Here is a 24,348-nt window from a genome sequence, read left to right as displayed (position 1 = left end):
ATATATAGCGAAACCCTACATGACACAAATTACAAAGTTGCCCACATAGCCTAAAATATTTAACTTTCCCATATAAATCCTTCTATGACTGAACATAAAACGCCTCATAATCTCTTGGATAACAAAATACAAGACATCAACCTCAACAGAAGGAATCTTGGAAAATTCAAGAACTCAAGGTAATGAAAGAGATAACACATAAATGATGGGGGAATGGAGAATCCTACATCGTAAACAGGAGATGGAAAATGTGGTAGCAACTCAGTCACAAGGGTCAGATTAACATGATGATGGGCTATTTCATCGTATGTGATGATGCCTTACACTTAATTGCATGTAATGCCTCTGGAGCTTCAAGCCACAGATTTGAATATAATATAGTTTGGGGGACCTATTTGGTCCTCAACGTGAACAGTTCCATGCTCTTCTTAATGAACTTGGGAATTCCGTTGCTTATATTGCTTACCAAAGAACGAGCATCCTGCAACCCTTGTTGACAGCACCAAATCAGTATTCACGCATGCATGAGCAGACTCGTTCGAAAAATTCAAGATCTTGGGAATATTTGATCCATCCAAAGATGTCCTCTGCCTTTCCTTTTTTTTTATGCAATTCGAGGGATTGATGATTACAACCTGAATTTTGTCATGTGAAACATCGCTCAACATGTATCTGTTCACATACTTATCTATAAGCCACTTTGAAAGAGGATGCATCGCATTGACAAGTACATCCACTTTTATCCATGGAGATGTGGACACTGATTCAGATACATCAAACGAGCCTCAGTGTCAGTAGGCTTGTCAACTCCTAAAGAAGGCCACTGTTCAAGTGACTTTGATTTGGGGACATGCACCATCGTAGAGAAAAAACACTAGTACACTGTGAAGTGTGATATCATGGATAATATCTCCTGGGGCTTCAAGATTTGTTCCTATTCCAATATTTCTGAGGAGGTGCCAGAGCAGGTTTATGCGTACCGTCCATGCTCCGAGGACCAACTGACATTGGTCCTTCCCAATTGAAGAGTTTTGCCACATTGTTGTATTGCAATGCATGTACTTCAGACAATGGGACAGAGGCGGAAGATGCACCCTTTTAGGGAGGCAATGAATCATTTTGTGCACATTCAATCTCCTCGTGACATAACTCAAGGTCGATACTTTGAGGAACAAAGACATGAGATTGGGGATTCAAACTTTTTCTTACCTCTGATCGGTTTTTATGAAGTTTATGATTAGGAGCTTTATCAAGTTGATGATTCGAAACTTTAGATTCTCTAAGCGCAAAATGCGAAAAAGTCAGTTCTTTTCAATAAGATGAATTTTTGTCAGCATCATTCTCGTCTAGCTCATTTTGGTTGAGCTCATCCTTTTCAAACATTAAAAGAGAATCTTGGGCAAAATCACTTCCTTTAGCAGCATTCCGTTTGCATGGAACTATAGACAGCTGTCTTCCAAAGGCTTGGTTTTTCATGTACCACCTCAAGGAATAGATTCAACAGAATCACTTGCTCGAGCACTGGCAGGTGATTATTTGCACAATGTTTTTACTGTTAGTGGTCTGCCCTACGAATCAATCAAGGTTGATACTCTAATATTAGTTATGGATTAGGTTGTGTCGGAAAATCGACCTTCACTATACTTAGGTAGTCATAATGTCTTGCTAGAGACCGCTTATGACTTGTGGGCCAAAAAGAGTTTTGAGCACACTGCTAATGTTTAGTGAACCTACAGGGTCGTACACAAAAGCAAACTGAGTTAATATTTTCGGTGCGCCGGGATCTACTTAAAATAAGAAGTAGATTTTAATTTATTCTCCTATTCAACTTATCTACGCAGTCGTGCGCGTTATGAGATAACGATTAAATGTACGATTGAAGGTGGACGGTTTGGCGGGCCCAAATCGCCTAGTCCACTTCTTTTAATTCCGCTGGATAATGAGGCTGTATAAATAGATAGAGAATCGTTATCTATCTAAGGTTTTTCGACAGAGTATCGAAAATCAAAAGGCGTTGAAGAAAACGAACTTCAATATCCTTAGCTAGCACTTGGATCGTTGGAGACTTCTGTTCGCGTGTGTGGATACCGGTAGAGGCGCAATACTTGGGGTGCTAATCCAGACACAATCAATTGTCAATTTACGTTCGATTTGCAAAAGGTACGTATCAAACTTCTGTCTCAATTTCAATATACGCATGGATCCTGTCTAGGGTTCTATATATTCAGCTGCGTTTTTATCATTGATGAACCTTACAGTGGTATCAGAGCAACCTGTGATATATTGAAGTTGAATCGGAAACCCTAATTGTTGATACATATGATGTATGCCTGAAGTGAGTCTAAATTAGGGTTAGATGAATTTGAAATACGAATTGATATGATCAATTGAGAAGGAACGAGGCAGAGACGGCGTCGCGCCTGGGCTGTTGCCCGAGGCGGAGATGGCGGGTGGAGACGGTGGCGCGTCTGGGCCTGTTGCCCGAGGCGCGCCTAGTCATCCGGCGTGTCGAGGACTCGAGGCGTTCGGCCAGATGCGTACGGTGAGGGCGCGGGAGGCGGCAGCGACGGATAGTCTCCCGAGAACACAGAATTGAGACTTCTGTTTATGTTTTTGGGGCTCTCCTGGGAAAACAGAATTGAGAATTCTGTCTAGGTTTCGGGGGCGCTGCCCCCAAGCCATCATGAGGGGCTCTGCCCCTTGACCCCGCGAGGGGCGTTGCCCCTCGACCCCGCAAGGGGGCGCAGCCCCCTTGACCCCTGCATGGAATTGGTCATTCCCGTATGATTGATGTACCTTTGTTATTATAAGTGATGTTTCGTTTATGTTCATAACATGCATACATTCATCACTAAATAAACATTAAGAGTCCCTAATAAAATTAAGTAATAAAATGATGCCTTTCCAATCATACACCTATTAAGACTTGAATCGTCAATAGATGGGCCTGCCAAAGCAGGGTGTCTTTAACTATTTAAGTAAAATAGGATGGATAATGGTTATCCATAAGTCAAGATTGGTTTACTTAACGAGGCTATCAAAACGGTTTTGGGCCTTGAGGCATAGTGTTTGGGGACAAGATATGAGATGTCAACCCCAATAACCAAGAGTTGTATTTGATACAATTGACAAAGAGTTGTCTACCTAAATAACTTAGTCTTGAGTGATAAGCCAAAGTTTACTCGAGTCTTGGTAAAATATGGATCTTGGTCCACTATACTTATTGGGGCATATATTATAAAAGTATAGTGGGAGTTTATTATAAGTAATATTAATGAACAATTCACTTTGCATATTTGTTGTAGATAATGGCAAATAGCTCTGCATCACACTTTTCACTGCGATCTGTCCTTGAGAAGGACAAATTGAATGGTTCAAACTTTTTAAACTGGTATAGAAGCTTGAGAATTGTTCTCAAGCAGGAGAAAAAGGATTATGTCCTGGAGAAACCACTCCCTCAGAAGGCACCTCCTTCCAACGCTCCCCATGCTGAAAGGAATGCTTATCAGAAGCATAAAGATGATGCATTGGATGCATCATGTCTAATGTTAGCTACCATGAACTCAGACCTTCAGAAGCAGTTTGAGAACGTGGATGCCTATGATATGATCATGAACCTGAAAAATTTGTTTCAGGAGCAGGCACGCACTGAAAGGTACCAAACGGTAAAGACCTTAATTGAGTGCAAGCTATCAAGTGGGAGCTCAGTTAGCCCACATGTCATAAAGATGATAGGTTATATTGAAAACCTGGAGCGGCTGGGCTCTTCCATTAGCCAAGAGTTGGCTACTGACATTATTCTTCAGTCATTGCCTCAAGATTATGACACGTTTGTTATGAACTATAACATGCATAATCTGAACAAGTCTTTGACTGAACTGCATGGGATGCTCAAAACTGCTGAGCAGAATATCAAGAAGGACCCTACCCCTAATGTTCTCATGGTTCAAAAAGGGAAAGGCTTTAAGAAGCCAGGTAAGGTCAAGGGTAAGGGCAAGGGCACTAAGCCCAAACCCAAATCCAAGACCAAACTGGGTCCAACTGCTGATGTTGTATGCTTCCATTGTGGTGAGAATGGACATTGGAAGAGGAATTGCAAGAAATATTTGGAGGATCTGAAGAAAAAGGGAAGTGAGACTTTCGATTCAGGTATTTATATTATAGAAGTAAATGTTACTACTAGTTCTACTTCATGGGTATTGGATACCGGTTGTGGTACTCACATTTGTATGAATGTGCAGGGACTAAAACGAAGTAGGACACTTACAAAAGGTGAAGTGGAACTACGTGTTGGAAATGGAGCAAGAGTTGCTGCATTAGCCGTAGGAACATATGATGTAGCTTTATCTTCTGGCATGATTTTAGAATTGAATAATTGCTACTATGTACCTGCTATACGCAGGAATATTATTTCTGTTTCTTGTTTGGACAAGGAAGGTTTTTGTTTTGATATAAAGAACAATAATTGTTCATTTTATATTAATGGATTGTTTTATGGTAGCGCCCATATTGTGGATGGGATATATGTTCTAAATCTTGATGTGCCAATCTATAATATAAATACAAAAAGGTTTAAATCTAATGATTTGAATCCAACCTACCTATGGCATTGTCGATTAGGCCACATAAATGAAAAACGAATTCACAAGCTTCATAGCTATGGACTATTAAATTCATTTGATTTTGAATCATTTGATACATGTGAATCTTGTTTAGTTGGAAAAATGACAAAAGCTCCTTTTACTAATCAAAGTAAGAGGACAAAAGAATTATTGGCCCTTATACATACTGATGTGTGTGGACCACTAAGTTCTACAGCCAGAGGAGGCTATCAGTACTTCATTACATTTACTAATGATTTCAGTAGATATGGATATGTTTACTTGATGAAACATGAATCCGACTCCTTTGAAAAGTTCAAGGAATTTCAGAATGAAGTACAGAATCAACTTGGCAAGAATATCAAGGCTCTTCGATTTGATCGAGAAGGAGAATATTTAAGCGAAGAGTTCAATGACCATCTCAAAGAGTGTGGAATTGTTTCACTGCTCTCTCCTCCTGGAACACCACAGTGGAATGGTGTCTCTGAGAGGAGAAATCGAACTTTGTTAGACATGGTTCGATCAATGATGAGTCATTTAGATCTTTCATTATCTTTCTGGGGATATGCACTCGAGACAGCTGCGGTTACACTAAATAGAAGTCCATCAAAAGCTGTAGAGAAGACACCATATGAGATGTGGACAGGAAAAGTTCCTAGTATGTCTTTTCTAAAGATTTAGGGTTGTGAAGCCTATGTAAAACGTTTACTTTCTGATAAGCTTGGACTCAAATCTGATAAATGCTTCTTTGTGGGATATCCTAAAGAAACGAAAGGATATTACTTTTACAATCCATCAGAGAACAAAGTGTTTGTTGCTCGAAATGGTGTCTTTTTAGAGAAAGAGTTTCTTACTAAAGGAACCAATGGGAGTAAGGTAAACCTCGAAGAAGTTATTGTGCCACAAGAGGGTGTTCCAGTTCATGAGGAACCTCAATTATATCTACAAAGAGTTGTAGAGTCTACTCCGGTGGCACCTATAGTTCGTAGGTCGAAAGAACACATCGTGAGCCTATGAGATATGGTTTTCACGTGACAGAACATCGTCATCTATTGTTAATAGAAAATGACGAACCTACGACCTATACAGAAGCTATGATGGGCCCAGACTCCGATAAATGGCTTCAGGCCATGAAATCCGAAATGGACTCAATGTATCAAAACAAAGTTTGGACTTTGATTGATTCACCCGAAGGTGTCAAACCTATAGGGTGCAAGTGGGTTTTCAAGAAGAAAACTGATATGGATGGAAATGTTCACATCTATAAAGCACGGCTAGTAGCTAAAGGTTTCAAACAAACTCATGGTATTGACTATGACGAGACCTTTTCGCCAGTGGCCATGCTTAAGTCCATTCGGATTATCCTAGCGTTTGCTGCATATTATGACTATGAGATATGGCAAATGGATGTAAAGACAGCTTTCCTTAACGGAAAACTAGAGGAGGATGTGTATATGACACAACCTGAAGGCTTTACATCACCAGATAACACTGGGAAGATATGCAAGCTTCAACGTTCTATTTATGGATTGAAGCAGGCATCACGGAACTGGAATATTCGTTTCGATGAAACTGTCAAAGAGTTTGGCTTCATCAGAAACAAAGAAGAAGCTTGTGTATACAAGAAGTCTAGTGGGAGTGCAATTGTGTTTCTAGTGTTGTATGTGGATGACATACTACTCATTGGAAACGACATTCCTATGCTTCAGTCAATTAAGACATTGCTAGGAAAATTTTTCTCCATGAAGGACATGGGAGAAGCAAACTATATCTTGGGGATCAGGATCTATAGAGATAGATCTAAGAGACTTATTGGACTGAGTCAAAGTACAAATGTTGACAAAGTCATCAATAGGTTTAATATGCAAGACTCCAAGAAGGTTTTCTCCCGATGACACATGGCATAAGTCTTAGCAAGACTCAGTGTCTTTCAACACAAGATGAGCGAGACCACATGAGTAGGATTCCTTATGCATCAGCTGTGGGATCCATCATGTATGCTATGTTATGCACTCGTCCTGATGTTGCTTATGCATTGAGCATGACAAGTAGATACCGATCGAGATCCGGGGAACCTCACCGGATTCTTTGTCAAGAATATCCTTAAGTACTTGAGAAGAACTAAGCATTTATTCTTAGTCTATGGAGGTGAGGAACAGATCACTGTAAATGGTTACACTGATGCTAGTTTCCAAACCGACAAAGACGACCTTCGATCGCAGTCAGGTTTTGTCTTTTGCGTGAATGGTGGAGCGGTGTGCTGGAAGAGTTCCAAGCAGGATACTCTTGTAGATTCTACGACAGAAGCTGAGTATATTGCTGCTTCAGAAGCATCAAAGGAAGCTGTTTGGATTCAAAAGTTCATAGAAGAACTGGGAATCAGTCCCACTAGTTCGATTCCAGTGGACCTCTATTGTGACAGCAATGGGGCCATAGCTTTGGGTAAAGAGTCTAGGTCTCGCTAGAAGACCAAACACATACTCAGGAAGTATCATCTCATTCGAGAATTCATTGAAAAAGGTGATGTCAAGATGTGCAAAGTTGCAACGGAGTTAAATACAGCTGATCCGTTGACAAAGGCTCTTCCACAACCTAAGCATGAGCGTCATTGTAACGCTTTAGGCCTTAGACACATTAGTAATTGGTCTTGATGTGAGTGGGAGTATATATGATATACATTTTCATTGTTCATTAATAAAATATATATATTATATTTGATTTTGATTTAATTTGAGTATATAGTTGAATGTGAAATCTTTATCCCATGAATATTGAATATCCTTAATAGATAATCAAATACGTGATTTGATCGTGAAACTCTATTAATAGAGTGGATATTAATATTCTAAATGTCCCTAGTCAATTGCCATTGTGCATTGGGAAGCAAATGGTGTTTGAGACTAGCATGTGAGTCAACTGATGATCAAGTTTCACGGGTCATGAATATAGAGATATAAAGTTGATCACATGGAATACATGTTAGAGAACATTGTATTGGACAGACCCACTATGAGAATACTGTAGGATTGTTATATAATGTCATAAGTATTTCTCATCACAGCTATAGAGTATAGTTCTTTGACCTGAGTCTGCCATGGTTTCCTAGACGTGGATTGGCATGCTATAGCATTACCAAACGTCAACCGTAACAGATGATTTTAAAGGTAATGGCTGGGCATGTCATGAATCGTGCTGAGTGATGTGAGTAGACAAGATGGGATTTGCCCCTCTCATATAACGAGGGTATGATATCCTGGCCTCTCGTAGAGTTGAGACTGTGAAATGCATGGCCATGCTCAAGTGAGTTCAAGAGTCAACTACTTGCCTTGACAGTCTAGCTGCAGTATCGGGAAAATGAGTTTGAGCTATATAAGGATGACACTTGTCCTGCTTTATGCTTAACTCGGAAATCAAGTGACAAAGGGACTTAGTTTATATGATTGGTTCTAGTGCAAGTGGGAGATTGTTAGTGGTCTGCCCTAGGAATCAATCAAGGTTGATACTCTAATATTAGTTGTGGATTAGGTTGTATCGGAAAATCGACCTTCACTATACTTAGGTAGTCATAATGTCTTGCTAGAGACCGCTTATGACTTGTGGGCCAAAAAGAGTTTTGAGCACACTGCTAATGTTTAGTGAACCTACATGGTCGCACACAAAAGCGAACTGAGTTAATATTTTCTGTGCGCCGGGATCTACTTAAAATAAGAAGTAGATTTTAATTTATTCTCCTATTCAACTTATCTACGCGGTCGTGCGCGTTACGAGATAACGATTAAATGTACGATTGAAGGTGGACGGTTTGGCGGGCCCAAATCGCCTGGCCCACTTCTTTTAATTCCACTAGATAATGAGGCTGTATAAATAGATAGAGAATCATACTCTGTCTAAGGTTTTTCGACAGAGTATCGAAAATCAAAAGGCGTTGAAGAAAACGAACTTCAAGATCTTTAGCTAGCACTTGGATCGTTGGAGACTTCTGTTCGCGTATGTGGATACCTGTAGAGGCGCAACACTTGGAGCGCTAATCCAGACACAATCAATTGTCAATTTACGTTCGATTTGTAAAAGGCACGTATCGAACTTATGTCTCGATTTCAATATACGCATGGATCCTGTCTAGGGTTCTATATATTCCGCTGCGTTTTTATCATTGATGAACCTTACATGCACAAGTGTAAAAAAAAAAAAAGAGAGATCGCAAATTTTGTTAATGATAAGAGATCATCCTGATCTCTCACGCTTGTCTTAAAGCAATATGGAAAAGGCTAGTCTCCCACTGAAGGAAGATGGAAGGACTTACGGGTCTTGGCATAGACGATGATACCCGAGTGTTCATAAGGAGCTCCATTTCAAAAATCCATTGAGCCTTTATGCTTCACTGTTTTCGGAAAATGAATCCGAGAAGGGATGGCATCTGAGCATTCCTAAATTCGAAATTTGACCTTAGGGTTACATTCGTGAATCCATTTCTTTCTTCAATCGTCAACGTGGATGAAGAAATGCTCTTAAATTTTGTGCTTCAGGTAGTCCCTATTGTTCTCAAAGTAGAGTCCACAGAAATTTCTCATCTTGGAGAATCTCATATCAATTTGACAGTCTTCTCAAAGGAAGAAATGTGTGAAGATTCCTTGGCATCAAGGCTACTTCCTTGGTTGGTGACATCTATAACTCATGGGAAGCTCTTTGATGGGTCCACATATATGGATGCAGACTATTCAAAACGATAATGTCAAAGGACAAGAAGAGGAATGAGCTGTGATACATTTGGAATTGTTGAGCATTAGTAGCTGCAATTTTTGCGCCTTCAAATAGCTTCTTGGCATCTAATCCTGCGTGGAGATGATTATTGGTGGTCCGTGAAATGATCCTTCAAGGTGTGGATGTACACGAGCAAGAATTAGTCATCAAATGGTGCCCTCGAGTAAAAGGTTGTAATCGTTCCGAGTTAAATTTGATTTATTTAAAGAATGACTTGTTTCTCCCCTTGTGAAGAATTTGTGAGGACAAAAAGAGTTACTATAAGGCAAATTCTCGGGAATTGACATGATTGCATGAGGACAACTTAGTCCAGGACTGCGCCATCGCAAAAAGAAAAGGGTGTATATGGTTACCAAATTAGTCCAACTGAAAATGGAAATGACTTGTGCCATCTCTCATTTTGCAGATAAAAGAATGTGTTTGACCATGTGCGACAACAACTTCTTCCAAGAAAGCATGAAGAGGACGGATTGTCCATTTTGCTGCAAAGGATGTATATCGTTCTAATATAATTTCCTAATCAAGTATGGAAATGCTGTGTCCAATCCATTTTCTTCGCAGGCAATAGATGGGGAAAAACACCCAAGGAACAATGACTTCAATTATCGAAATAGATGCCGAAAAGTCAAAGGCAGACGAAAGCGAATGAAGGGAGTTGTCAAATACCTGAAAAGGCGAATTCAAATGAGGATAAATTGTATCGTTTCCAATTGTCTATTTTAATACCATTTTTGACATGATTCTCTTTTCCTTTGATAGAAAGCATCAAAGACCCGAAGGACAAATGCAAGTGAAGAGTAATGACGTATCGTTTCTAATTTTTCAATCTATAAAGATTCATGTACTAACACATTCTTTCTTATTCTTTATAGGGATACCAAGTCACCGTGCCGCAAGTAAGTACCCTTCTTCCAAAATTCAAATGGAAATCAAATAGAGAATTTTCATTACAAAGAAAGAGTTTTTGATGTTTTTATGAAAACAAGCACAAAAGTGAAAAATAAGAAAAAAGCACAAAAATGGAAATTGATGAAACCAGCTTTTCACAAAAATTTTCAATATCATCTTTTATCTAGATTGTCTCTATGCTTGATGGATCAATCATTTTGAATCCATATTTCCTGTGGAGATTAATCAACTCTTATGATCTTAATGAAATGAAAGGGAGATGTTAATCATGTCTAGTGAGAAATGCTTAGGATGAGGAAAGGCAAATCATTCTTAAACACGTCCTATATACACTTTGAGAGTGGAGCGAAAAAGAGAAACTCATGTTGTTTAAGGACAAGAGATTCATTCGCAAGTGGTACATGGATCAAAATGAAAAGAGGCATTTCCTTCTTCTATTCTATACAGTACAGGTGACCATAATTAGCCCATTTGAGCCGTCAAATGTGAAGAGTTTGCAAAATACCCCTGTCAAGAACCACCCAACGATGGGGCAAATATAGAGGTTTCGGTTGATATTATATGGTGACAAGATGAGAAAAATTGCTTTGCTTTCACTTGTGTCAATCTTTTTGTGGTAACTTCAGGTGAGTCTTTACGGAAGTTTGAAACATCCCGAAATGAAGAAGAGCTTTTCTTTCTCTACCCAAATATTCATATCCTTTACTTAGCCAAGTTGAGCTTGAACATTCATTTCAAAAGCCCGAGTGGCGATTATCTCCCCACACTAGGGCAAGGCACATGATTTACCCAAGAAAATAGTGCTTATGTGACAATGTATAGAATGTCTTGAAAGTTCAAAGAGCTCAAAGAAAAAAAGTTCAGAAGAACAAAATTCAAATGAAAACTAGGGGACATGAAAAAGAAACGTGCTTGGTAAAAGTAAGGCCAATGCTCATGAAAAGGGAAGAAAAGTCACATCAAGAGAAAAGTTCTCATGTGAAAAAAAAAATGTGAAGAGCGAAATGCTTGCATGAGAAAAAAAAAAGATCATTGCAAATGCAAAGGCATTTGAAAAGGAGCGAAGCTCTTATATTGAAATGATTAGTCAATAGACTTTCGAGGCGAGTTAGATTTCAAAAGTCAAGTGCCTTTGAAAAGATTGGAAGATATGGTAATGATGCCATGATAATCAACAACTCTTAAATCTCTTTTGCAAAACCTGAGCTTTTTGAGCCTTTCACCAAATCAATGTTACAACCCTTTTCAAAGTCTCTTTTGATTGGGACGGTTTAGGCCAAAATATGGACTTCCAAAGAAGCTACCACTTGAATAAGTGGGGGCAAAGTTATTTTATCTCATCTTGAGGTTTCTTGACTTGTAAACCCGGCGAAGACGACATCGATAATTATTTCATTTCTTAGCCATTGATGTTCATCCATTGTTGAAATCATGACCAAACCTACCTTACGATCCTTTAAAAGACCTCTCAGATTGGTCAATGTGTACTTATTGCAAATGATCCTCAAAACCTTCGACATTAATAATGTGAGGTATATTGAAGGATCATACTATTTCCCACATTAATGGTTTGGATCAAACAGCCTTCTTGAGAGTATGTGAGAAGCACTTTCAAACTAAGGTGCTCTTGTTTGGCATACTTAATGAACCCTTTTCATGAGTCAAAGGTCTTTGTGGTAAAGATTTGTCTCCCAAGGGAATCTGATGATTGATGATATCCCCAGCTTGATGGCAATTTTGTGATATTGAATGATGTTGAATATTTTCCAAATAATTGAAATTAACTTGAATTGCTTATGCAATCAACGCTTTCTCATTGGTGATACCCTTTTTATATTGTCTCTCATGACATGTGTTCAAACGACATTAATCTTGCCTAGTATGCTTTCGCTACCGGAGCGCTTGTTATAACATATTCCGTTAAATATGTAGTATCTATTTTGGAATCTCTTGATTGATAGGTACGACAATCTTTTGATTGACCTTTTACGTCACAGATCCTCCCACGTGGAAACACACTTTCAAAGGGTTAGTGGGTCTACTCTTAAATCACACCTTCAAAAGGTTAGTTGGTGTAACCTTAAACCATACTTTCAAAAGATTTGTGGTCCAACCTTAAACCATACTTTCAAAAGATTCGTGGTTTAACCTTAAACCACACTTCTCAAAGGTTCTGGGTCTTCCCAAAAACCCTGATTTCTAAAAGGTTCGGGGTCTTCCCAAAAATCCTGATTTAAAAAAGGTTCCAGGTCTTCCCATAAACCCTGATTTCAAATGGTTCCGAGTCTTCCTACAAACCCTGATTTCAAAGGTTCCAAGTCTTCCCACAAACCCTAATTTCAAAGAGGTTTTGGGTCTTCCCATAAACCCTGATTTCAAAAGGTTTCGGGTTTTACCATAAATCCTGATTTCCAAAGGTTTTGGGCTTTTCCCACAAACCCTGTTTTCAAAAAGGTTTCAGGTCTTCTCATAAACCCTGATTTCAAAAGGTTCTAGGTCTTCCCACAAACTTTGATTTCAAAAAGGTTTCGGGTCTTCCCATAAACCCTAATTTCAAAAAGGTTCCGAGTCTTTCCATAAACCCTGATTTCAAATGGTTCCGGGTCTTCCTATAAACCCTGATTTCAAATGTTCCGGGTCTTCCCACAAACCCTGATTTCAAAAAGGTTCCGGGTCTTTCCATAAACCTTGAATTCAAAAGGTTCCGGGTCTTCCCACAAACCCTGATTTCTCTTCTCACAAATCCTAATTTCAAAAGGTTCCGGGTCTTTCCATAAACCCTGATTTCAAAAGGTTCCAGGTCTTCCCATAAATCTTGATTTCAAAATGTTCCGAGTCTTTCCATAAACCTTAATTTCAAAGGTTCCAGGTTTTTCCATAAATCCTGATTTCAAAAAGGTTCTGGGTCTTCCCACATACCCTGATTTCAAAAGTTCTAGGTCTTTCCATAAACCTTGATTTAAAAGGTTTTGGGTCTTCCCTTAAGTCCTAATTTTAAAAGGTCAAAACCCGTTGTTACACGGTGAGACCTCGCCTTTGATCGAGACCCATTGTTGCATGGCGAGACCTTTTTTTGTCAAAACCCATTGTTACATGATGAGACATCCTTCTCTGTCAAGACCATTTTTACATGTTAAGACCTTATCGAATTAAAGGATTCTCCTATTAGGTGAGTATTCGCAAAAAAAAAAATATAAAAAACATCAAAAAAACAAAAAAAATCAAAATAAAAAAATCCAATCACTCCTCATAACTTAGCTATTGTGCCATCCCATACCCTCCACTAAAAAAATTTAGGTGTTTCTTATCTTTGAAAGGAACCTCTGCCAGCTCCCATTCAAAGAGGGGCAGCTATTGATACATAAATTTTGCTTAGTCATTTAGAATTTAATTACATAGAAAATTAGGGATTAATTTTCTACCCCTAAATAAAAATATTTTCATTAAATTATATGACATATATGTATTAGGTGCATTTACATTAATATGGCCTATTAGAAAATATTTTTCTTTTGTATTATTATTTTAAAAAATTAGTTAATTAACTTTTTTTTTAAAAAAGAGAGAGAAGAGAATCGGGCCGCTTTGACCCGGCTCAATTAGGTCTAACCCAGCCTCCTTTTCCTCTTTTCACCTCCGCGCAGGCCAGCCCATCCCCTTTCCTCTTTGGCTCGGCCCACGTGTTGATCATCTTCCTCACTCTGCAGCGCAAAGGAAGGACAAAACGGAGTAGGTAAGCAAAAGCAACGCAGAGGGGCAGGACGACGCAACGGCCGACCTTGACAGGCTGGCGGTCGAGCATGACTGACCAGCCACAAAAGGCTTGTGAGGTCGCATAAACTAGGGGGTTCCTGGTGGGGGGTGGGGGGAGAGAGAAACAGCGAGAGGGCAACGAAGAGAGAGGCCAAGAGAGTTTAGGGAGCAATAGCGAGTCTTGAGAGCGACTGGATCCCCGGCGTTCACCGTATCAGGGTCGTGGCCGAGAGTCCATGCACATCCTCCCTTTCTTCGCACCAAGCCATGGTAAGTTTTGATTCCGTGTGTTCGTCGGTTTTGGTTTGTTGGATTCGGGGTCAATCTCTCGAGGATTTTGGCTCAGAGGCATGTGAGGCGACCGGACGTAGTGCGATCTATCACGTTTGCCCTCATTCACCGCTGCCGAGCCGAATAGGGAGTACCACAAGCGGCCGCCTCTCTTTCCCATGTTTCGGCTCCTCGTCTTTATTTTCGGGCCCACTGGCCGGAGCTTGCGGCCGTTTGGCTCGCGTGAGTTCCGGTCCGTGATGTCCTCATGCTTGCCCCTGCTTCTTCGTGTGTCTCTTGGCAAGAATCTTGGTTCGTTTTGAGTCTCGGTCGATCCAAAAATCTCACGTTCCTTAAATGCGCTCCAACTATCTATTAAAATGCCCCAAAGAGATCTGCTTTTTTCCGCCTCTTTCATGGCCGGGATCGAACCGTCGGTGTAACAGTCTGAATTTTCGATCCTTTTCCCGGGATTTAGGAAATGAATTTGACCAATGCACTATAGTGAGATCTCACCCGGGACCCGCGCATTCTCGGGATGCTAACCTTAGGGGTAAGGCTATTAAGGGATTGAGTTCGCATGACCAAAGAACTCGACCTGGGTTTGATCTTCGACCATATGGATTGACGAGGGAATGTTTTGAGCCAACCGAGACCGGTCTATTTGATTGATCGTGTCCGAAGGGCACTAGTGACAGACCCTCGCAATTATATGACAATCGAGGTCGTCCTGGGAAGAGTAAACTTAAACGTGATTTGACTTAGTGTCGGTCACGGGTCGAGAGCGCGTAATTCCAGGGAGCCATCCGTTAGCAAGAGATAAGCTAAAGTCGCGATTGTTCAATTTTAGTCATTTCTTAGAATTCGGGCCCGGGAATCGAGAATTTTGAAAGTGACAATTTTGAGCGGCCGATGACGTTTTTAGCTTGGCCAACCTTGGGTCCACCCATTTCTGCAAAAAAATGGATTTCGGTCCGGGGCCGGAAAAATTACGGTTTTGCCCATGTGGACACCGATGTTGGATTTTGAGGTCGTTTGAGGTTATTTTTCGAGGCTAGTGTCATTTTGGGGTGGCCACACGTATTTAGAGTTGTTTCGGTCAAAAATTGGAATTTTGGCTCGGAAGTAAAAAATAATATTATTTTATTCCCAGGACTTTGCAGTCGATTTTCGAGGGCTTAAGGAGCTATTTTCACGATTTCGACGCCATATTTTGTTGGCCACACACATATGGAACCCGTATGTGCGAAAATTGGAATTTCGCCCCGGGACCGGAAAAATGACAATTTTGCCCCTGGGCCCGTTTCAGTTCCGAATTTTGGGGATAATTTTGGGATAATCAGGTCTGAAAATATCAGCTGCATTATTGGACAATTGACCTCTTTGCCCTTCAATTATTGGATTAGGTTGAATCTAGGCCGTCGGATCAAGGGCAAAACGGGAAATCGCGTAGGATCGTGACACGTGGCACTTGGGGGCTGTCATATTTGACCAGCTGACCAGCCCTCTCTCTCTCCTCCCCCATTCAGCCAGCCCACGTTCAGCAGCCTTCCCCCCCTTCCCCACGTTTTCCTCCTCCTCCTTTCTTCCTTCATTCTCTTCCTTAGCCATTTCCTCCCATTGCTGCTGCTGCTGCTGCTGTTCCGCCCGTTTTAGCCACCCATCTAGCCCGTTCGTCTCGCCTTTCTTAGGTAAGTGACCTCCCCAAATGTCGCATAGGACCTCGGGTATTGTTAGGCTTGTTTAGGGCTCGGTTTAGAATGAATTTAGTGGCTGGTTTGCTCGGTGGTGTGTGTTGGCTGATTTCCAGTTAGGTTGCTACTGCGTCGCTGGTTTTTGCTATTTTTACTGTGACTTGTGTGACCCGAATTTGAGGAAGTGTTCTGCATGAAAGTTGTTCCCAACATATTGAAGTATAACATATTTTAATTTTGGAATTTTTGGAAATCATTTGATGCCATTCGGAAGTCCATCTTTGGACCGAAATTAAACTGCCCGATTTACTGTTCACCCGACCTTCGGGTCTGTTCGAATTTTTTTTCCAGGCCTATTTTCAAAATACTTCCTTCAGAAAAATTATTGCGGACATTTGTGGCTATAACATATAAAAATTTCAAGGTTTTCCAAAATGATTTGGGTACCGAATGAGTTGTATTTTGCTGGCCTGAGGGGCTGTCCGAACGAATCGGATTTTATCCGATTTTGAGTGTTAAAACGAGGTATTTACGGTTAGAACTGGGTTTCAAGTTCTTCACGGAAAATGTTCATTGAGATATTTTGTACAACATATTCAAATTTCATAATTTTTGGAGTTGGTTTACTATTTATTTCAAATGGATTTCTGTCACTGTGCAACTGCCCAGTTTGGACCCGATTTTATATATTCTCGGTTTTTCTCTCTCTCGAGAATTATTCGGTGTTATCGTGGCATTTTGACGGCTAGTTTGATGCTTGAATGGGCTTGTATGTGTGATTGTGTGGCTGCGAGGTGTGGTGGACCGACTAGGGGCTGAATTGTTTGATGATTGGTAGAATTACGTTTTGAATGGACTTGTACATATAGTTGTGTGATTAGTGATTGTTGGCTGGTTGTGAGTGTCCATTGGACTGAAAATGTGTGACCATGTGTGCCAGGTGTGTGGCCGTGAGGTGTGGTGATGTGATCGCGCATTGAGGTCGCGTGCTAAGTGTGTGTGGTTGTGTGCTGCGCTCGTGTGACGAGGATGTGCATTTGCGAAGTGGATTTGGAGTGTGAGATTGTGTGTGTGTGGCTGTTTGTATGTGTGGTGTCAAATTAGGTGTGGCCGTGTGTAAGTGTGGTATGCGTGGAATGAGTGGAATGAAGGTACGGGAATGTGGGATTGGTTGGAAAGGATCCGTCCTGAGGCATGTATGTTTACGCGGGACGATGCCGTCCCTGACGAGGTGACGATGCTCGGCCTGACGAGGTGTCGATGCCTGACGTGGTCAGAAGACCGTTGGCCTGATGCGTTTTACGCGGGCACGGTAGAAGGAAAGTGCGTGTAGGATTCTGTCCTAAGGCGTGTTCGTTTACGCGGGACGATGCCGTCCCTGACAAAGTGACGATGCCCGGCCCGACGGGGTGACGATGCCTGACGAGGTCAGAAGACCATTGGCCTGATGCGTTTTACGCGGGCGCGGTAGTGGTGGAAAGGTTGAGAATGAGCAAGAATTGGCGGGACGAGTGAAATTAAGAAAGTGGCGTGTGGTGTGAGTTGGTGTGCGAGTGTGTTTGTATCGCATGGTGTGATGCTCGATTATGGGGTAAAAACTGCTAGGCATGGTATGGGACGTGCCCAAGTGGGTTTTGCTCTATAATCGGGGCACGCGCGCTGCTGTGATGTATTTCTGTGGCATACTGGATGTGTGGTTGACTAACGTGCAGGGACGTGCGTGAGGAATTCCAGGTAGGGTCGCATGTGATTGTTAGTTTGGCTGATCATTGTGTGTTATGTGTGTTTTCGTCTGGCGGTACGTGAGTGCCTACGTAGGGTTTGGGGTTATACGCTTATTGAGATTCGTCTCACGGTTGTATAACCGCCACTTTCAGATCCCCAGCCTTAGACCCGGGAAGTTTGCCTCCTCTTTTTGGAAGTTCGAGGAACCGCCTTTGGTGCATGGTGGAATTGCAGGTGAGTGTCCGAAGACTCAAACCCGAAGAATCAGAAGCAGAGCGGAAGGGCGACCAGTAGGCTTTCCCTAGGATATTTTAGGGGTTGTGTAAATCGGGTTGACCCATAGGGAAGTTAAGTTAACCAGACCTTGATCTTTTGTTAAAACGGTGGCGGAGTATGTTCGTCTGTATTTATGTCTGTAATATGATGTTTGTATGTTTGGTGCTGTATGAAGATGTTGTTGTTTGATTGTTGTGGTGTTCTACCCCGTTGTCGTCATCTTTTTGTCCGGGGTTTTTATATCCGCTTCCGCATGTGGCTCTGATGTTTGGATTGGGTCGGCGACGTTCCTGGGACGTTGTATCATTTCGATCGGAGCAGGGGATGTCGCGAGCTCGTAGGGGTTCGGGGCGTGACAGTCGGTGCACATTGCGCGTTTTGTGTGATGTTTATGTGTTGTTAATGTTCCCAGGTGATCACCGTTTGGGCGTTTCCCCTCGTTCCACCCATCACCATCTCTACTTGGGTGTAAATTGGCTGAGGGACATCCTTGGCCGGTGGTGCCCGCCGGACGCGGTAGCTTAGCGGGCCGACTGCAGTTGGTGAAGTGACCTGCCAGTCCCTCGTAGGGGCTTAGCCAGTTCGTGGTTGAGGCGACATGGGCGAAGGAAACTTGCGGTTCGGCACTCTGCTCGGGCGAGCATGCGGCCATGGGAGGCAAAGTGTCGGGTTAACATTCCTAGGTGGTCACCGCTTGGGCGTTTCCCCTCGTTCCACCCACCACCATCTCTACTTGGGTGTAAATTGGCTGAGGGACATCCTCGGCAGGCGGTGCCCACCAAACGCGGTAGCTCGGCGGGCCGACTGCAGTTGGTGAAATGACCGGCCAGTCCCTCGTAGGGGCTTAGCCGGTTCGTGGTTGACGGCGACACGGGCGAAGGAAACTTACGGTTCGGCACTCTGCTCGGGTGAGCACGCAGCCACAGGAGGCGAAGCGTCGGGCAGAGAGGGACGCAAGTCGGGTTGGCGGTTGGTGGTCGGGTTGGGCGCACTGGTCGTAACCGGGTAGGGTTTTGTGCTTGGGCCGATCTTAAGTTTAATAAGTTTTATTGGCTTTGGGCTTTTCTTGGTTTAAGACAGGAAATTTTTTAGGTTTTGGGCCATTCATGGGTGGGTTGAATTGGATAAATTTGGCTGAAATGTTATTTAGGTTTTTATTCCTAGTGGGTTGAGCTTAGGTGTTTTTTAATTGTTTTATTTGAATGTTGGGTTTATTCCGAATTGGGCCTAATCGCGGAGCCCACCTAGCGGCGGACCTGGGCCGGCGCGCTTGGGTTGGCTTTGACGCAGTTCAGATGTGGAGATCCTACCCGGGATAGTTTTGTATTATTATAATATTATATTATTATTTTAATATTAAAAAACTATTTTTTTATTAAAAAAATGTTAAAAAATTAAAAAAAATTCGAAAATTAAAAATTGGAAATTGGGCTTTGGAATTGCCTTTTCTTGCCCTTTTTGTGTGATTAATTCCATGTTTGATTGTATGTCGTTTGATTCACACATTTTGAATTGCGTGTTTAATTTAACCTTGCATGTGGTTGAGTAGAGATGTTAGGTTATTGCTTGCGCACTTTTCATATATTGATTGTTGCTTCCCTTAGGCTAGAACTTTAAGACTCACAATTGGTAAAACTACTGCATGAACACGTTAGGTGATGATTGAACAAGCTTAGGTACCAAAAGGGCACTAGTTGGTTAATTAGTGTAATCAAGTCCCCGAATCCATTGAATCTCTGGTTTGTAGAAGTGAAGCAATTCTCCCATGTTTTACTTGGGTGTCTAATCGACCCACAGAAAACTAATTAGTGGCGACTCCTAAATGAAGTTGATTTGCATGTTAATAACTCAAACCTAAGTCGCAAATTAGTATGGGCTTGGGAGAGCCCGAGATAGGTTTAACTTAGTAATCCATTAGCCAAACCTCCTAGGTGGTGAGACCGGTTTGGGGAGGTCTCGACAATTGGCTAATGGATTACTAAGCCCAAACCTAGCTCGGGCTCTCCCAAGCCCATACCAATTCGCCACTTGGTTCAAGTTCTTAATATGCAAATCATTTTCATTTAGGAGTCATCACTAATTTATTTTTGGTAGGTAGATTAGAAATCTAAGTAAAGTATTGGGAGATTTACTTTACTCCTACGAATCAAAGATTAAGAGTTTGGGGACTTGATTATGCTAGATTACTCTAATGCCCTTTTGATACTTTTTCTCTTTTATTCAAAAAAATATTTAGCAGACGGCTTGGATTGATTTTAAACCTATCCACTAACATGTGGGGTGATCATGCGGATGTGCAACCATTAATGTAACACTCAAGGAAAAGCAAAGAAATAAATAGCAAGAAAGAAATTGAAAATCAAACATTACTAAACAAACAATTATTTTTGGGGTTTTCTTTTATCTTAAAAGAAAAACTAACCTACATGATATTTTTGGTATTTTCAAAACATGACACTAATTCTAAATTAAAGATAAAAAAAACTTACGTAATCCTTACGCACAATCCACAAAGATTTCATATTAAAGATTACGATAATCTAAAAAATAACTCACAATCTCAAGGATTAAATTAGAGATTACCACAATCTTTAGGCACAACAATTACCCAAATATTAAGTCGAATTAATTAAAAAAATGATCCGAAATTTTTACGGATCACATTAGTGAATATATTTGTTACTGCTAGTGTTATCATCTAGAGGGGGGTGAATAGGTGATTTTATAAAATTGTATGATTTAAACGTGTGAAATGAATATAGTCGAGGTCAACAACTCGAATGTGTAATATCAGATGGATGCGAATTACAAACTTGTATGTAAGTTGTCGTCAGATGATTGCGTCTGATGACTAAGATGATGTTCTAACGAACTTGTTTGACAGATATGTATGCAGTATAATGTTAGTAATAATAAAAGAAAGTTTAGGGATAGAGAATATTATATACAGATCTTTATAGTGGTTCGGCTTTATCAAGCCTACGTCCACTCTCCACGCTGGCAGCCTGTTGGCTATTTTTCACTATTGAATCACCAGAAGATTACAAGATCAGTGCTTCTCAGATGATAGACTGCACTATCACGTACACTCTTCACTCAAGTAATTTTCTTTCTAAAATCACAACATGGAATACAATAATCACAAGTGTGTAAGATCGACGCTCTATTCAAACTTTGGAATTCTTGATTTTGATTTTTTTCTTGTGCGACGTTTGCACTCCTTTTATACTCCTCTAAATCCAAACCATCTGTTGGACATTCTTCAGAGGATTTTATCTCCAAATCAACCTGTTGGAGAAACTTCCCAAAAGAAAATGCATAGCCGTTAGAAGAAATACCATTATCTCCAGGTGATTTGATCGCCCATACAATCAAATCAAGGTTTCCATAAATGTAGTTCTTCGTATTTAAGGAACGATCTTGTGATTGCCAATAAGAATATCTTGAGATATCAATTTGATTATCCTGCATAAACTTACCAAAAATAACACTTATTGAATCTGACGAGTAATTTTGAATCTAATGACAAAGTTCTTTTATCGACTAAGTCTGATGACTCAGCACTTATCTGCATCAAATAACTTAAGTGTAATTCTGGTCAGTAAAAGATTGTTTTATCATTCTTCAAAACTAATTAGGGATTTTTCTCAACATTCTCCCCCTTTTTGATGATGACAAAACTATCCATAAGCTTTAAAAAATATTTATGTGAACAAAATAGTCTATTCAGAGGATATGACATTCAAAGCATATAAAGCAGTGTTAATGTCTGATATCACAATAACAGTTCATCCTGTTACTCACGCCAACATTTGCATTCATAATCTGTATAATACTTCTCCCCTTTTTTGACATTAGCAGAAAGGATTAGTATAAGATAATAGCATAAACAATAAGAGTTCAATATAAGAGTTCAACAACCAGTTTCGAATCATAGTTCAAAATCCAAATGTCAAAGTGCACACCAAGTCACAACATATCAAAAAATAAATATCAAAAGCGGAAACTTTTCTCATATTATCTCAGAGAGATTATCTCCCCCTTTTTAATGGTAACAAAACTTTCCATGCAGATATATAGATTTTGAGATAATTTTGAGAAATATGATCAAACATAAAATGTAGCAGATATTCAAGATATTCTATATGAGCAGATATGAGAGTTTTAAACCTGTTCATGAATAAGATAAGGCATAGAATATGATTTGCATTTAAGCGAAGCGCAAAATCTGAACCATAAAAATCTGAATCACAGTCTGTCTCTTTTCCTTTGCATCCAATAGTATGCATATCAAAACATATCATATCTGGATTATGTAGAACTTAGCAAGTTCTAACATACATTACCTTTTCTTCATAGTAATCAAGAATGGGCAGAAATTAAAAAAACTTTATTTGGATTGTCCCATACTTGATCTATGCTCCCCCTCAATTTGATGCCATTTTGAGATGATAATGATTCTCCCTCTTTCTTTTGCATTTTTCCACTTTTTGCTTTTCACCTTTTTGATTTTCTCCTCCTGTCGTCAAGACAGCTTTTGCAAAGAACTTTCCTTGTGGCTTGTGCACGTTGAACATAATGTTGTTCCTCTATTTGTTTGTAGCAGCAACATCCACAACATTTGTTTGCTTTTTGAATTTCGAGAAAGAAATTTATTTTCTTCATTCAAGCTCTTCTCGAATTCAATCTGCATAAACTTAACAAACTTTTTGCACAATTTCGCTGTTAAAGATGTAATATCTCACCTAATATATAATGCCCTTTCTTTTGAATAAATAAATTGAATAGCATATATAAGAGTATCAAATATTTCATTCTGAAGCAACTCATCCTTATCACGCCACGCTTTTTTTTTTGGGCTTTCGGGATTTGCGCGCTAAGGAGGTATTTCCGTGTAAGGGTCTCTCCCAGACCATACCTCACGTGACAGTGGATGGTCATTTCCTATTTAGTCTAAGTTTGTGATTTTGGAGTCGCCACTAGTCATTATTGGTAGGTAGACTAGAAACCAAATCGGGATATGGGAGAAATACCACGATTCTACGAATTAGAGATTCTGAGTACGGGGACTTGGTTACGTTATTGATCCCAGATTGAGATCCCTAACGCCCTTTCAGTACCTAAGAACGATACGATATCTAACGTGTTATGCAAATTTTCAAGACTTACCCACTAATTCTATCCATTTTAATCGCAAGAAAAACCAAACAAGTATTAAATGTACAATCAATATCAATCAAATCAATCAATCCTAAATGGTCTCTAAAAATGAAAATCAATCAAAACATTCAAATCCTAATGAAACTCTAGAAGCTTATTCATTTCGTTATTTACATTTTTTTAGGGTTTTAGGGTTTTTTAGGGGTTATAACCCCTGAATTTGAAATTTTCTAAAAATGCCACTTGGGCACTTCCAAAAATTCAAATTTCACTTTCTAAGGTTGGCCACAATGTTTTTGGACCATTCTGTGAATTTTTAAAAAATTTTGAAAATTTTTTATTTTTTATTTTATTTTTTTTTCGGAAATTTCATTAACCAAGAATTGATTTTTATGATTTTCTGAAAATTTTTATGAATTTTCCAATTTTCAATTTTTTATTGATTTTCTAAATTTTTCACATTTTTATTTGTATTTTCTGAATTTTCTGAATTTTTATGAATTTTCTGAAAATTTTTGAATTTTTATGAATTTTCTATTTTTATTTTTTTTTGAAATTTTTGTGAATTTCCTATTTTTCTAAAATTTTTCGATTTTCCAAATTTTTTTTAGATTTTTTCTGATTTTTCAAAAATTTTCTCAATTTTTTTATTTTTCTGAAATTTTTTTATTTTTCAATTTTTTATTATATACTTTTTAGATTTTTTATTTTTTATTTATTTTTTAAATTTCCCCCCGGGGGACGAATTGGACTGGCCCGGTTCAACCTTGTTCGGCCTGACCGAACCGGGCGTCGTCGGCGCCGGCGCCGATCATCTTCTTCGGCAGTCACAGCGCCAAAAACGGCGCCGTTTTGCCCTTTGTTTTTTAGGCATTTCATCAAACACTTCATGGGCATAATTCTTGTTGAACATTTTCAAGGTCGCGACTTTAAATCAAGCTCCGACGAGCTTCCGACGACCTTTTAGATTGGTTTTTGGTTCTATATCAAGTTCATATCATCCTCTACCAAAATGGACTAACTGAATAGCCGTCGGATCATTGCCGATCGGCGAAAAGTTGGTCGAAAAAGCCTAACTTGCAACTATTCTAAACTAACTAACCGAACCTTAGAATCACAACATATAACGCCCTAGCCATCTAATTCGATCCTAATCACTAACAAAACACCAAACAAGGAACAAGAAAGACTGACTTGAA

The 24,348-nt window shown here is 40.0% G+C and overlaps 1 pseudogene; it reads right to left on the bottom strand.

Moving 5' to 3' along the window:
• Positions 1-295: 295 nt before the first annotated feature.
• Positions 296-1,476, bottom strand: LOC130136187 (uncharacterized; annotated as a pseudogene).
• Positions 1,477-24,348: the final 22,872 nt, after the last annotated feature.

Source organism: Syzygium oleosum, unplaced genomic scaffold (genome assembly GCF_021117445.2).
Source record: "Syzygium oleosum isolate NSW1041296 unplaced genomic scaffold, Sole_v2.1 Sole_v2.43, whole genome shotgun sequence".
Taxonomy (NCBI): domain Eukaryota; kingdom Viridiplantae; phylum Streptophyta; class Magnoliopsida; order Myrtales; family Myrtaceae; genus Syzygium; species Syzygium oleosum.
The sequence above is the reverse complement of the archived record's forward strand: the minus strand, read 5'-3'. Positions and strand labels throughout refer to the sequence as shown.